Source organism: Rhinatrema bivittatum, chromosome 3 (genome assembly GCF_901001135.1).
Source record: "Rhinatrema bivittatum chromosome 3, aRhiBiv1.1, whole genome shotgun sequence".
Lineage (NCBI taxonomy): Eukaryota > Metazoa > Chordata > Amphibia > Gymnophiona > Rhinatrematidae > Rhinatrema > Rhinatrema bivittatum.
The window spans coordinates 300,634,054-300,646,459 of NC_042617.1; the positions used below are offsets into that span (position 1 = coordinate 300,634,054).

Here is a 12,406-nt window from a genome sequence, read left to right on the forward strand (position 1 = left end):
GGCTAGCAAGCTTTGGATGTTCTCTGTAGTTATCCAGCTACCTTTATCTGGATAATATTAATTGGGGAATTTTATCCTGCTGAATATCTGGGACAGCTAATCCTCTAAATTTAGCTAGAGGAGTAATCCATTCAACTTTTTTGTATATTGCAAATCTGGGCAGGGGAATGTGAGCTCTGCCACCTTGCAGCCACTGCTGGTGCTGTGCTATTCCACCCCTCTCCCACCTCCTGTTGCTTCTCATGGTACAGGCTCAGAGCTCCCATGGGCTGCCTTCCAGCTTCCTGCCTGTGGGTGTATCCAGAAACCGGACATAGCCAATGGGAGGAGGCGAGAGGCCGCTGGGAGGATTTGGACAGTAGAGTATTTCATAAGGTTACACGGAGGAACCCGAGCAACCAAGAGAGAAAGACAAGAAATTGTGAGCGTGGTCAATAAAGTTGCTGCATTATTTCTTGTTATGTATTTACAGACAGGACCTGCCTGAAGCTCTGTAGGAGGGTGAGGTCCCTGCACCTGGAAAGGGAAGCCTGTGCTGGGTGAGGAGGGGGGATACCCCGGTGAAGAGGCTGGGAGGCCCAGCCAGTAACAGGACTAGGAGAGGCAGGTAAGTCTGGTGGTATCTAGCTGTGCCTGAGCACCGCTAGAAGTCAGCCATTATTGTCTGCAGTGCAGCACAGAAAACGAAAACACTCCGTATGTGGGGATTAGTGAGACTTAAAACCGTGATTAAGAATACTCTGTCTGCACTACTGTTGTCAAAGTATTGTATATGAACCCTCCTTTCTTACAAGCTGCCATCGAACCCATGGCCTCAGGGGCAGGAAGGGGAGAAGAATCCAAACGTGTAACAATAATGGCCTTTCCTGAAATTAGGAATACTTTGTCAGTAAGAGATGCAAAGTGGAAAAAGGGCAAATACTTCAGTCAGGTAAGGAGTACTCCTAGAGCGGCAGTGGGACTGCCTGAGAGAGATCTGGATGGCACGGATGATGACCCTGATCCTGACTCTCTTGAGCATGGTGAAATTCCTCCAAGATTAGAACCGTATAGGACTATGCTACGGTTCTTCCATAATGATGAACTGCCCAGCCCTGATTTTCCAGAAAACGCTGGGAGTGCCTGGGGCAGGTTCCATGTCTGAGCCAAAGAAAAATCCCATTTTGGTTTCTCTGCATAAAGCCTCTCATTTTTTTCCGTGTAATGGAGGCCATTCAGGAACTGATTGAACTTGAGTGGGGCGCCCCAGAGGCTAATTTTAAAGGAGATCAGGTTTTGGAAGGCCTGTACACTTTGGAGTCAGTGGTGAGAGAGCATTTATGTTTTCCAAAGCTGGATGCACTTGTATGTGCAGTATCCAAGTGGATGACTATCCCCGTAGAGAATACTGGCAGGCTGATGTCACTGCAGGGGTGTATCTACCGTGAGGTCAGTTTGTTCCGTCTCCATCTTGCTGGTAGAGGTGCATAACCCATTTGTTCTGGCTTCATCTGGCTGTCCTAAAGAAGAGGAAATTATCAGGTAAGTAGTAATTTCTCAATAGCTAGACCAGCACCAGGTGAGAAAAATGGTGTTAGTGGCCTCCTGCACAGGTTAATTTGAAATGTGGTTGCTGGATAGGTGGATGGAGCTGCCAGAGCATTCAAGAATGCTGGCGGCAGAACACCATTGGGTCACTCTTCCCTCCAGTGCAATCACTGAGCTCCCAGAAGCAGTACACCTTTCAGGTGGCCATTTTGCAGACTTTGTCAGCCTTTTTTCTTCAGCATGTAAGGTCCCTGCGGTCTCTCACTAAAACTTCTTATTAAATTTGTGCCCCGATTCAGATATGGTGTTGCCCTAGTTCCATGCACCCATAAGTGTGCTGTTATGGTATATGACAGAGGGGGTGGTAGGACCTTTTGGGGAACATTTAGTTGTCACTAGGCCGGAAAGGAATGAGGAGTGAAACATGGGAGCTCTGAGAGGAAAAACGGAAGAAACCGATCTCTTAAACAATCACCTCAAGTTAGAGAAAGAAGCAGAAGTGTTTCCAGGAGTTTCCCTAAAAACATCTGAGCCAGTGAGGAGCTGTGAAAGCTTGTCTCACAAGACAGTTTGATCAATGTGTAGGGAGGCCCTGGGTTCCACATTAATGTTACTACTGTCCTTAGTACTGAAACTGCAAAGTTTCATTCCATGTGTAAGGTTCCCCCCCTTGGGTGTGCACCGAATACAGCAATCTAAAAACGTGGAAGAGATACCCCTATCAAGGGTGTGGTAAAAGATGTTTCTGGAATGAGAAGGAAGTAGAATCTCTCCTGTACAGGAGAGGAGAGTACCTGGCTCCAGAGAAAAGAGAGGTAAAAAAAACAAAAAAAAAAAACCCACTACAAGTGGAGAAAGAGGTGTCTTCCAATAGTCTCCAGAAGCAATCTGGAAGACCCAGAAACAGGGGCGATTCTATAACGAGGCAGGGTAAGGTGGTCACTTCAGGCCGCAAGATTTTGAGGCGGCAAAATTGCCCCCTGAAACCTTCCTGCCACAGCCCCTTCACCCTGACTTTATTAATGCCTGTTTTACTTCCCGGCCAAAGAGAAGAAGAGGGGCTGCTGGTGCTGCTGCCCGAAGGAAACTTTGCAGGGCCGCAGCCGAACCCATCCTGTCCGGCGGCGACTGAAAAATGAAAGAGGGGCCGCAAGCCGGCAGCGGCTGAAAAAATGGAGCCTGAGCCTGTGGTGGCTGAAGACAGAACCGTGGCGTGCCTATGGCCAATATGACCATAGCCATAGGCGCTGCTATGAAAAGGCACCAACGAGAGAACTGCGGCCTGCCGCCGGCTGGTCCTCAACAAAAGAAAAGCAGCGCTGCCCCATCGAAAATGATGGTCTTGGTAAGTGGAAAAGCAGCGTGGCCCCACTGGCAACACTGCTGCTTCTGGCAGGGCCACGCTGCTTTTCCACTTACTAAGGCAACTCTTACTATGCTGACAATTTCGACTAACTAATACACACAGGGAGTATTCTGATTTTTCAACCTTTATTTATAACAAACTTTTTATTATCATCAATTCTATCTAGACAAATAAAAACTCACTACACACTCAACACATCCACACACACACCTAAAAACATGTTAAAAACATTTACAATACATTGTGATTGCGAAAATACTTTTAACAATTTCTATAATTTTCAATTTATCATAACACCATTTATTATATTAACAAATCTTCATTCGCCGTTCACAATGTTCATTTCCATCAAAATGTATCCTCAATGTTAATCGCAGTATGTCCGACAAAAGATCTTTGTTTCTCCCCTCATGGGGCTTCTTCAGGGACTTATGTGCCACTTAAGAATAATTCACTTTTCAAATAACGATTACCATTGGTCATTTCGTAAACCTTCAAAGTAACTTGTACCACAGTCTTCTCCACAAATTCATCATGTTTGCGTTTTCCAAAAGAATTTTTTAATTCATAATTTCTGTGTAGGGTATGCCACCGCATACAACCATACGTCGAACCGGCGCATACGCAACGTAACGTCAATCACATGTTTGTGATTGACGTTACATGATGAATTTGTGGAGAAGATTGTGGTACAAGTTACTTTGAAGGTTTACGAAATGACCAATGGTAATCGTTATTTGAAAAGTGAATTATTCTTAAGTGGCACATAAGTCCCTGAAGAAGCCCCATGAGGGGAGAAACAAAGATCTTTTGTCGGACATACTGCGATTAACATTGAGGATACATTTTGATGGAAATGAACATTGTGAACGGCGAATGAAGATTTGTTAATATAATAAATGGTGTTATGATAAATTGAAAATTATAGAAATTGTTAAAAGTATTTTCGCAATCACAATGTATTGTAAATGTTTTTAACATGTTTTTAGGTGTGTGTGTGGATGTGTTGAGTGTGTAGTGAGTTTTTATTTGTCTAGATAGAATTGATGATAATAAAAAGTTTGTTATAAATAAATGTTGAAAAATCAGAATACTCCCTGTGTGTATTAGTTATCAAAGTAACGGGAGAGATCTTGAGATTATTTACCCAGAGTATACGTTTACCTTGACAATTTCGACTAGGCATGCTGCTTCGGAGAAGGAAGAGCACCCCTGCCAGAAGTAGTCCAGTGCTGGCGCGGCATTGGACTACATCCAACAGGAGGCGCTCTGCCGACCTCCGGCCATGGGGAAGTCGTTCCCTTGGCCCACGGGGGCTGAAGAAGGAGATTGCTACTGCCTGCTAGATCAAGGAGGAAAGAGCATGTGTGCCTATGTGTGCGAAAATGAGAGAGCATGGGTGCATCTGTGTGGGAGAGAGAGAGCATGTGTGCTTGTGAGTGGGACAATGAGAGCATGTGTGCTTGTGTATGGGAGAGTGAGAGAGAGCATGTGTGCTTGTGAGTGGGACAATGAGAGAGAGCATGTGTGCTTGTGAGTTGGACAATGAGAGAGCATGTGTGCTTGTGAGTGGGACAATGAGAGAGCATGTGTGCTTGTGTATGGGAGAGTGAGAGAGAGCATGTGTGCTTATGTGTGGGGAAAGTGAGAGAGAGCATGTGTGCATGAGTGTGGGAGAATGAGAGACAGCATGTGTGTATGTATTTGGGGGAGTGAGAGAGAGCATGTGTGTGCACAACTACCCCAGTTACTCTCTGCCTGCTAATCTATGACAATTTCAGGGCATCTGGAAATCAAACGTTCCAAGGTATGGATAAAGGAGAATTTTTTTAAAATCCTTATTTTAATTGTTGGGTATTATTTGATGTGTCTGTTTTGAAATATTTTATTGATGTTTGGAAGATTTTTATATGAGTTTTTAATTATTGAATGTTATTCTATTCATTAATTGTTTTGAATTTTCTTTGTTTTTATTGGTATGGTTTCACTGATTTTGTTTTATAAGGAATGGTAATGTTTCTGTTTTTTACATTGTAGCAGCACATACAGAATTTGGCTCGTTGCAGTCTCCAGGTCAGTTTTTGTCTGTACATTTCTATTTATAGCAGTGGTTCTCAACCTTTCTAATGCCGTGACCCCGCAATACAGTTCCTCATGTTGCGGTGACCCCAAACCAAAAAATAATTTTGGTGGCTACTTCAAAACTGTAATTTTGCTACAGTTATGATTCGGAATGTAAATACCTGATATGCATTATGTATTCTCATTGCTACAAATCAAACATAATTTAAACATAGTGATTAATCACAAAAATAATATTTAATTATATGCTGAGAAATATTTATTACTAATTCCAATAAATAACATTTCACCATGGCATAGCATGGGTTTAAATATAACAACAGTAATATAACAGTAAACAACAGTGCAATATTTTGCAACAGTATGCTGCCAAATTCAGTGAGATGGTTGTGGTTGCTTCTTGCTTACCAGTTCAGAAATGATTACACACAAAAGCACCTTACACTTACACAGTATTGTGTGTATGGTGTGTGTACTGTTTTTACATTATTAACCTTTTTTACACCAGCAGGCTGTCTCGCAGGCTCTCTTGGCTCTCCGCCTCTTGCCTCTCTGCCTCCTAGGCTTCTGTCCTCCGGCGCTTGCTGCGTCCGCCCACTGATGATGTCAGCAAGCGCCGGACATATGTAATGCGCTGCTATGGACTGTGGAGCGCTTCCCCCGCCCCTTAGGCCCCAGACGGATGATGCAATCACGTCTGCGCATGCGCGCAGGCATTCAGTTTGGAACGCGCATCCATAACGGCGTGCGTTCCAGCTGAATAGCACTGCTGCAGATGGTAGCGCGACTTCTCAGCGGCTAAAGCCATGAGAAATATGTATTTTCCGATGGCTTTAGGCGACCCACAGGTTGAGAACCGCTGATTTATAGTGTATGTTCTCTTAATTCTGTATTTGAGGATCTATCTGCGTGACTGAAGTGAATTATTCCATTAGTGTGTAGTTTCTATGTAGGGGTCTATAGCAGCATGGCTTGTTCTCTTTTCATAATAGGGGTGTATTATTATTTTAGGCCTGGTGTAATATTTGTAGTATTAACTTTCATAGGTAGGGTTGTTGCTGTTTGAGTGCTGGCAGTTAGTGCTGTTTTGATATAGAAATTATTTTTTCTCGTGGCTCTCTGAGGGTCCTGCCCATGCCCAATATGCATTACAGTAGGCCTAATACCATATAGGTTCCAAGCGTCTCTTGCTTTTTTGCAGGGTTTTCTGGTTGGCACCACAGCCACATATTGTAAGTGATATTTTTACCTTAGATGTGCTTTGAGTGTTCTTTTTCATGTAAAATCTGTGTTACAAAACATAATTTTTAATTGTGTGTGAGGAGGGTGGGGGCTGCAAGGCTATAAAGTTTTTCTACGGCTTCTAATACCCTTGCATTGCTGTACAAACATTTAACAGAATCTCCCAACTCATGTCTTCTGTAAAGGAGGAGGGCGCAGATGTTCACTTGGCCATAGGAGCCAAATTGCTTGGCTACAGCTCTGGCTGAAGAAGTGGAAGAGAAACCCAAGTGTCACCACCAGAACCCAGGAGAGTGACGGCCGAGAGGAAAAAAGAGGCTGTGAGCTACCGCCGGAACCCAAGCCAGTGGCGGCCAAAGAAACGGTAAAGGAGGCCACAGATTGACACCAGAGCCCAGGTCAGTGGTGGTGAAAGAATGGGAAAAGGCATAATTTGTGTGTGTGTGTGTGTGTGTGTGTGTGTATGTGTGTGTGTGAGGCAGCCTGCTTATGTGTGTGTGAGGCAGCCTGCTTGTGCATGTTGTGTGTGTGTGTGTGTGTGTGTGTGTGTGAGTATATGTATATATGAGAGGGGGTGGGTGTGTGTATATGTGTATGTGTGTGTCTATGAGGGAGAGTACCTGTGCACATGTGTGTGAGAGAGGTTAAAGTCTGTGTCCCCTCCTCCAATCTATGACAATCTCAGGACTGGAAATCTAAAGTTCCCAGGAATGGAGAATGGGAGATTGTTTGGTTATATCTGTTAGTTTTAATTATTGGATGTGATGTATCTGCAGTTTTGAAATATTTTATTAGTGTTTGGTAATATTTTAAACATTTTTATACATGTTTTTAATTGGCTGAATTTATCAGCAGATTTGATATTCTTTTTATTGTTATGTTTAATGTTTTATATTTCTTGTTTGTGCTTGCTTTGCTTACAGAGTTTAGTTTCTTGTGATTTCCAGTTCAGTTTTTGTCTGCACGTTTCAATTTATATTTTATGATCTCTTTATTCTGTAGTTGGTGAGAGTCTATCTGCGTTCTGCTTGTGTGACTGAGGCTTTAGGTATTCTATAGTTTCTGTGTGGGGATTTACAACAACCTGGCTTTAATCTGTTTTCCTAATAGGAGGTGTAGTGGGGTTTAAAGCCTGATGTAATATTTGCAGTATGGCTTTTTCATAGGTTGAGTGCTGGCAATTATGATATGGAAGGCTTACTGTATTGGAATTATAGTTCAGTTTATTCCTGGCTTTCTGTGGGCCAAGTCCACACCCAGAGCACTTTACCATAGGCCTAATACCATATGAGATCCAGTAAACCACCTTGATCGTCTATTAAACGATTATTATTGAAAGTGTGTTTGGGTTTGTTTTTGCAGTGTATGCCTATATAATATATAAGTTGTTGTAAGTGATATTTTTACTTCAGAAGATTGTACTTTGAACGTCTATTTTCCATATGCAATTTGCCTTTTTAGGCTGGGGAAGTTAATACATTTTAAAATGGATCAGAATGCATAAGTTTTAATTATGTGGGGAGGGGAGGGGAGGGGAATGAAATGCTGTAAGGTTTGTCTAGGCTATCTCATACCCTTGTATCAGCCCTAAGAGAGAGTGTGTCACACACACACAGACTCTCACCATTCGCCAATCTCTCACACCCCCAGGGGGCAGATCCTGGAGAAGGGTGGGAGGCAGGCAATAGGGAATGAAGGAGTCCTGTTTCTAGACCCAGGAGGTGGGGCAGCCAAAGATTGCCCCGCCCCATTAAACATTTCTCCAGCGCCCCCTAGTGTGGATGCCGAAGACTGAGAACAAAAAAATAACAGGCCCAAAACCTGCATGATTAGAGCAGTGCCCTGCAAGGAGGGAAGCCAGGGTTCAAATCCTATTGCCATTCCTTGTGACTCTGGGCAAGTCACTTCACTCTCCATTACCTTCCCCCTGCCTCGGGATTTCACCTGCGCCGGTGGGGGCGCCATTTCATCCTTTGCCTCAGGCAGCAGATTGCCTTGAGCCTCCCCTGCCCAGAAAGCACTCTGCTGTAACTCCAGATGGAGAAGGAGGGATTTGACTAAGCCAGTCAGAGTCATGAAGTAGCTATTCAGTACAATGCCTGCAGCCTGCCGTGCAAGGGTAATTCAGAGAAAGGATCTCCAGATATTGGGGTCTTTTGGAGGACTATGACAGAGGACATGCCCAAGAGAGTTGCCAGCCTGGGTAACAGATTAGGAACAGTAGGAGCTGCAAAAAGATCCCTAGTGATATATGCCCAGCCCTAAAAGTGTATGCTTCAAGTCAGCAGTGGTACCAATCACTAATGCATTGCTTGGACACTCTTTGAATGGAGATAGAACTGGTCCAGGAACAATCTGTGCATATTGTGGATCTAAAAACCTGGCTTTTTAATTGTGCCTACATAAGTTCTAGTTAATGTTTCAGTTCTGCTATGTTTTATTTTAGCACTCTATAATTTTAGGATAACCGATTATGTCTATTATCTTATTGTTCTTAGCTCAAATTAATGTATTTATTGACGTTAGCACTTATTTTATATTGCTTTGTTAATTTTAGTACCGTTTTAGAATTATACATTGTTCTCTTAACTGTTTAATAGTATTTATTGAGTGCTGGAGACAGGATGCTTAGCTTGATGATCTGACCCAGCATGGCAATTTTTATGTTCTTGCAAATATTTTATAATATTTTAAATATTTTATATATTTTTTTTCATTACAGACGGTGACAGCAATTTGATCATAACAATGGTCGATGGGGGGGGCTGCAAGGGGATCTGATGCTTTTGCACGCTTGCCGCACCTGTCAGTAAGGGATGGGCTTGTGGACAAGGAAGGCAGCTGAGTTGTCCTGCTGGATATGATAGAAAGGTGCAGGAATTTAGTGGGACATTTTAACTGGAGCGGGAAGGGGGTTGGCAGTAGTTATGGCGGAAGCAGGAAGCAGTGGGGATATCTCTGAATGGCCTTTTTCAGGATGTAGGCACCAGGTGCAATACCACCTGCCTCATGATGCAGAGGTTAGTGCAGCATAAAACATCCCTTCATGAGTTGTCAATGGGCGTCGACATATAAAGGTGAATTTTCAAAGGAGTTATGCATGTAAATGTAACATACTATCGTAGCAATTTTCAAAAGCCAATGGACAATTCAATGGCATCTATTGTAGCGATTTTCAAAAGCACACTTACATGGGTAAAGTGCATTTACATGTGTAAAACCCAGTTTTAAACGTGTAAATGCTTTTGAAAATCAGGCCCATAGATTTGGATTACCTCTTGGGGCTTTAGGATTGGTTACACATGGATGTGGCAGTGCACATCCTGAAGCCCTTTAAGGATGCCATGGAGGTCTTGAATTCAACAAGTTACCCTGGGTGAGATCATCCTCATAGTCCACCTCCTGGAAACGTATGGTTTTCAGTAGGAGCAGGAACTGGCACCAAACATGTTGGTGTTTGTGGACTGCTTGCAACTGCAACTTCAAAACTGGCTCAAACCCCTCATGCAGCTGGATTCTTACAAGCTGGCCACCCGGTGTGATCCACAGATGAAAGAGTACCACCCTTCAGTCCAACACTCTGCTTAATGGAGAGAGAAGCTGGTGGCTAGGGTGCAGGAATGTGAGTGCAAAGAAGCAGTGAGGGGCAGCAGAGGAAAGAATGGGCTCCCATTGCACTAGTGTCAGCATTGGCAGCACCCTGTCAGCTACCACTTCCTCTCCCACCTGAATCCACCACCACTTCATGCTCACCACGGGACGAGCGCTCCTGACACAGGCCATAGAAGTTGGCAGCAAACAGCAGTATCCCACTCTACCAAAGGGGACCCCTGCACAAACTTCAGTCACACAATACCTTGCAGAGTCCATCAAACAGACCCTCTGGCATTCTGGGCACACATGGCCACACGCTAGCCAGACCTCAACCAAGGTTGCCCAGCATTTTCTTTGCTGCCCACCAAGCAGCATGCCTAGTCAAGAGATATTCTCAATGGCCGGGAACATTATGAGTCCACATCATTCACAGCTGGCACCAGAGTTGGTGGAAAAGTTGGTCTTCATTGAGATAAACCTCCTTGGGCTTGGATTCCCTGAATTTCCATGTGAGTGGCAGGAGGACTGAGTGCACAGTTACACTGAACCGATGCCCATACTTTTTTTTCTTCTGCACCCTGCTGTTTTGTTGCCGCTGTTGTGTTACGACTGTCGCTGCCTGACGTCTCCACTCCACCCTCTTTACCTCTCTGGCGACTCCTCCCGCAGTTGACGGACGTTTGGCTGCCATGGCGTTTGTCTGCCATCCTCTCCGGCGTCCCCGATCCGCTGCCTCCCGCCATGCTGTCCAGCTGCCTTAGGGTGCGCGCGCGCCATGCAGCCCTGCTTCAAATACTTTCTTTGGCGCGAACCTCAGGGGCGTCCCCCTGTGATGACGTCACGCATCCCGGATACAAATAGCCTTCACTACTGCTAGCTAATCGCAAGGGTGAAAGGTCAGGAATTCCTTATGGATGGGATTTGCTCTCCGTACCTAGCTACTCTGCCTCTCCATTATTGGACTTACTCTATTTGGGGTACCCGCTCCTCGGGGGCCTCTCTCTTCTCTTTCAGGTCACTGTCTGGAACCAGTACTCACTCCTCGAGGGCCCATGTTCCAGGACTCGCTGCCTGGACTTCATTTCTGCCTGGAAGACAGCACTGCCTACACCATCAGTGAGTTACCATCTACTTCTCTCAGAGCTGTTCCCTGGAACCAGGTACTCGCTCCTCAAGGGCCTGCCTCTACTCCAGCTCCTGTGATTCCTACCGAGAGAAACCGCTGTGTGAGTACTCAACCTACGAGGCTCTATTCCAGAACCCTGCATATACGTCACTGTACTCACTATCTCAGTTTCTCTTCCCTACAGCACAGCCATTGAGGGATTGCTGTTCCAGAGCCCTGAGGGACTACAAGCCCAGCCGGGCTTCATCTCTGCTCACTACTGCCACCTCTGGTGGCTCCTCAATTCTGTTTAGAGATGTGCATCATTTTTTGTGTTCCTGTCGTCCTTCGTTTTTCAGCCACCATGGAAAATGTCTTTTTTTTTTTTCGGGTCGGGTCTTTTTTTTTCGCGAAAAATCGATTTTTAGTTAGTGCACGCTAACTCCCTGTTAGTGCATGCTAACTCCCGTTAGTGCGCACTAACAAAAACTAACAAAAAGTAACAAAACCTAACGGTTTTTGTTAGTGCGCACTAACGGGAGTTAGCACGCACTGACTCTTGTTAGTGTGCACTAATCGGAGAAACTAATTTTTGCAAAAAAACGGGAAAATCCCGATCTTTTTCGGGCTGCCTGAAACATACCAAATTGGACAATTTCGTTGAAATTTTCCAATTCGACAAAAACAAATGCACATCTCTAATAGTGTTGTGTGTCCTAAAGCTGAGCCTGACCTGTGGCCCCTCACGGGACTGCCCCCCGTGGGCATGGTCAGCAGCCACAGTGTCCAAGGGTCCACCCAAAACCTTACAACTGCTGCCTAGCCTGCTCCTAGCACTGGGGTGTTTTGGGCACAAAACGACAACATAAAAAGAAAAGAAAAATCTTCTCCTCACCTGCCCCTCGCTGGAGGTTTTTGGATCTGGGTAATACTGTTGCTTCCTCTGCCCAGCCTGCTTACCCTGCCCTGTCTTTTGGTTCTGTGCCCTGCTGGGTCAATGCCACACTTTTGCGGCCTCATTCTGCACTCTGTGCCTGAGGATGTAGATGTCATTCTTCTTCCTGCCTTACTGCTTGATCTCTGTCTTGGGGTGTTCATGCCTCTCTTCTTGCTACCTTACTCTTTACTCAGTGCCTTGGGAGGTTTATGCTGCTTTACCCCTCTCATGGTGTCTTGGGTTGCTATTGCTTTTTTTGCCTGCCTGCGAGTTTCAAAATACTTGCATGGACGACCCCAATGTTAGAATCGAAAGTAGGATGCAGTGCTTTCCCCATAGACTTTCATGGAAACAAAATAAACCGCATAACTTGTGAAACAAAATAACACAAAATGGCAAACAAAAGATTTTTCCATGCACGCCTCTACCAGTAACATGCTAATGAATGTACTGTTTCTTTGAAAAGATTGTTTAATAAAATAAACTTCTTTGATAAAATGTCTACAGTTTACCGAGTAATCATTACCGAGGTGGTGATTCATTTAAAGGGCTA

The 12,406-nt window shown here is 44.6% G+C and overlaps 1 long non-coding RNA gene across 1 annotated transcript; it reads left to right on the forward strand.

Moving 5' to 3' along the window:
* Window positions 1-355: 355 nt before the first annotated feature.
* Window positions 356-6,712, forward strand: LOC115087635. The gene is made up of 3 exons (XR_003855567.1): window positions 356-607; window positions 4,931-4,966; window positions 6,403-6,712. It is a non-coding gene; the product is annotated as an uncharacterized LOC115087635 (long non-coding RNA).
* Window positions 6,713-12,406: the final 5,694 nt, after the last annotated feature.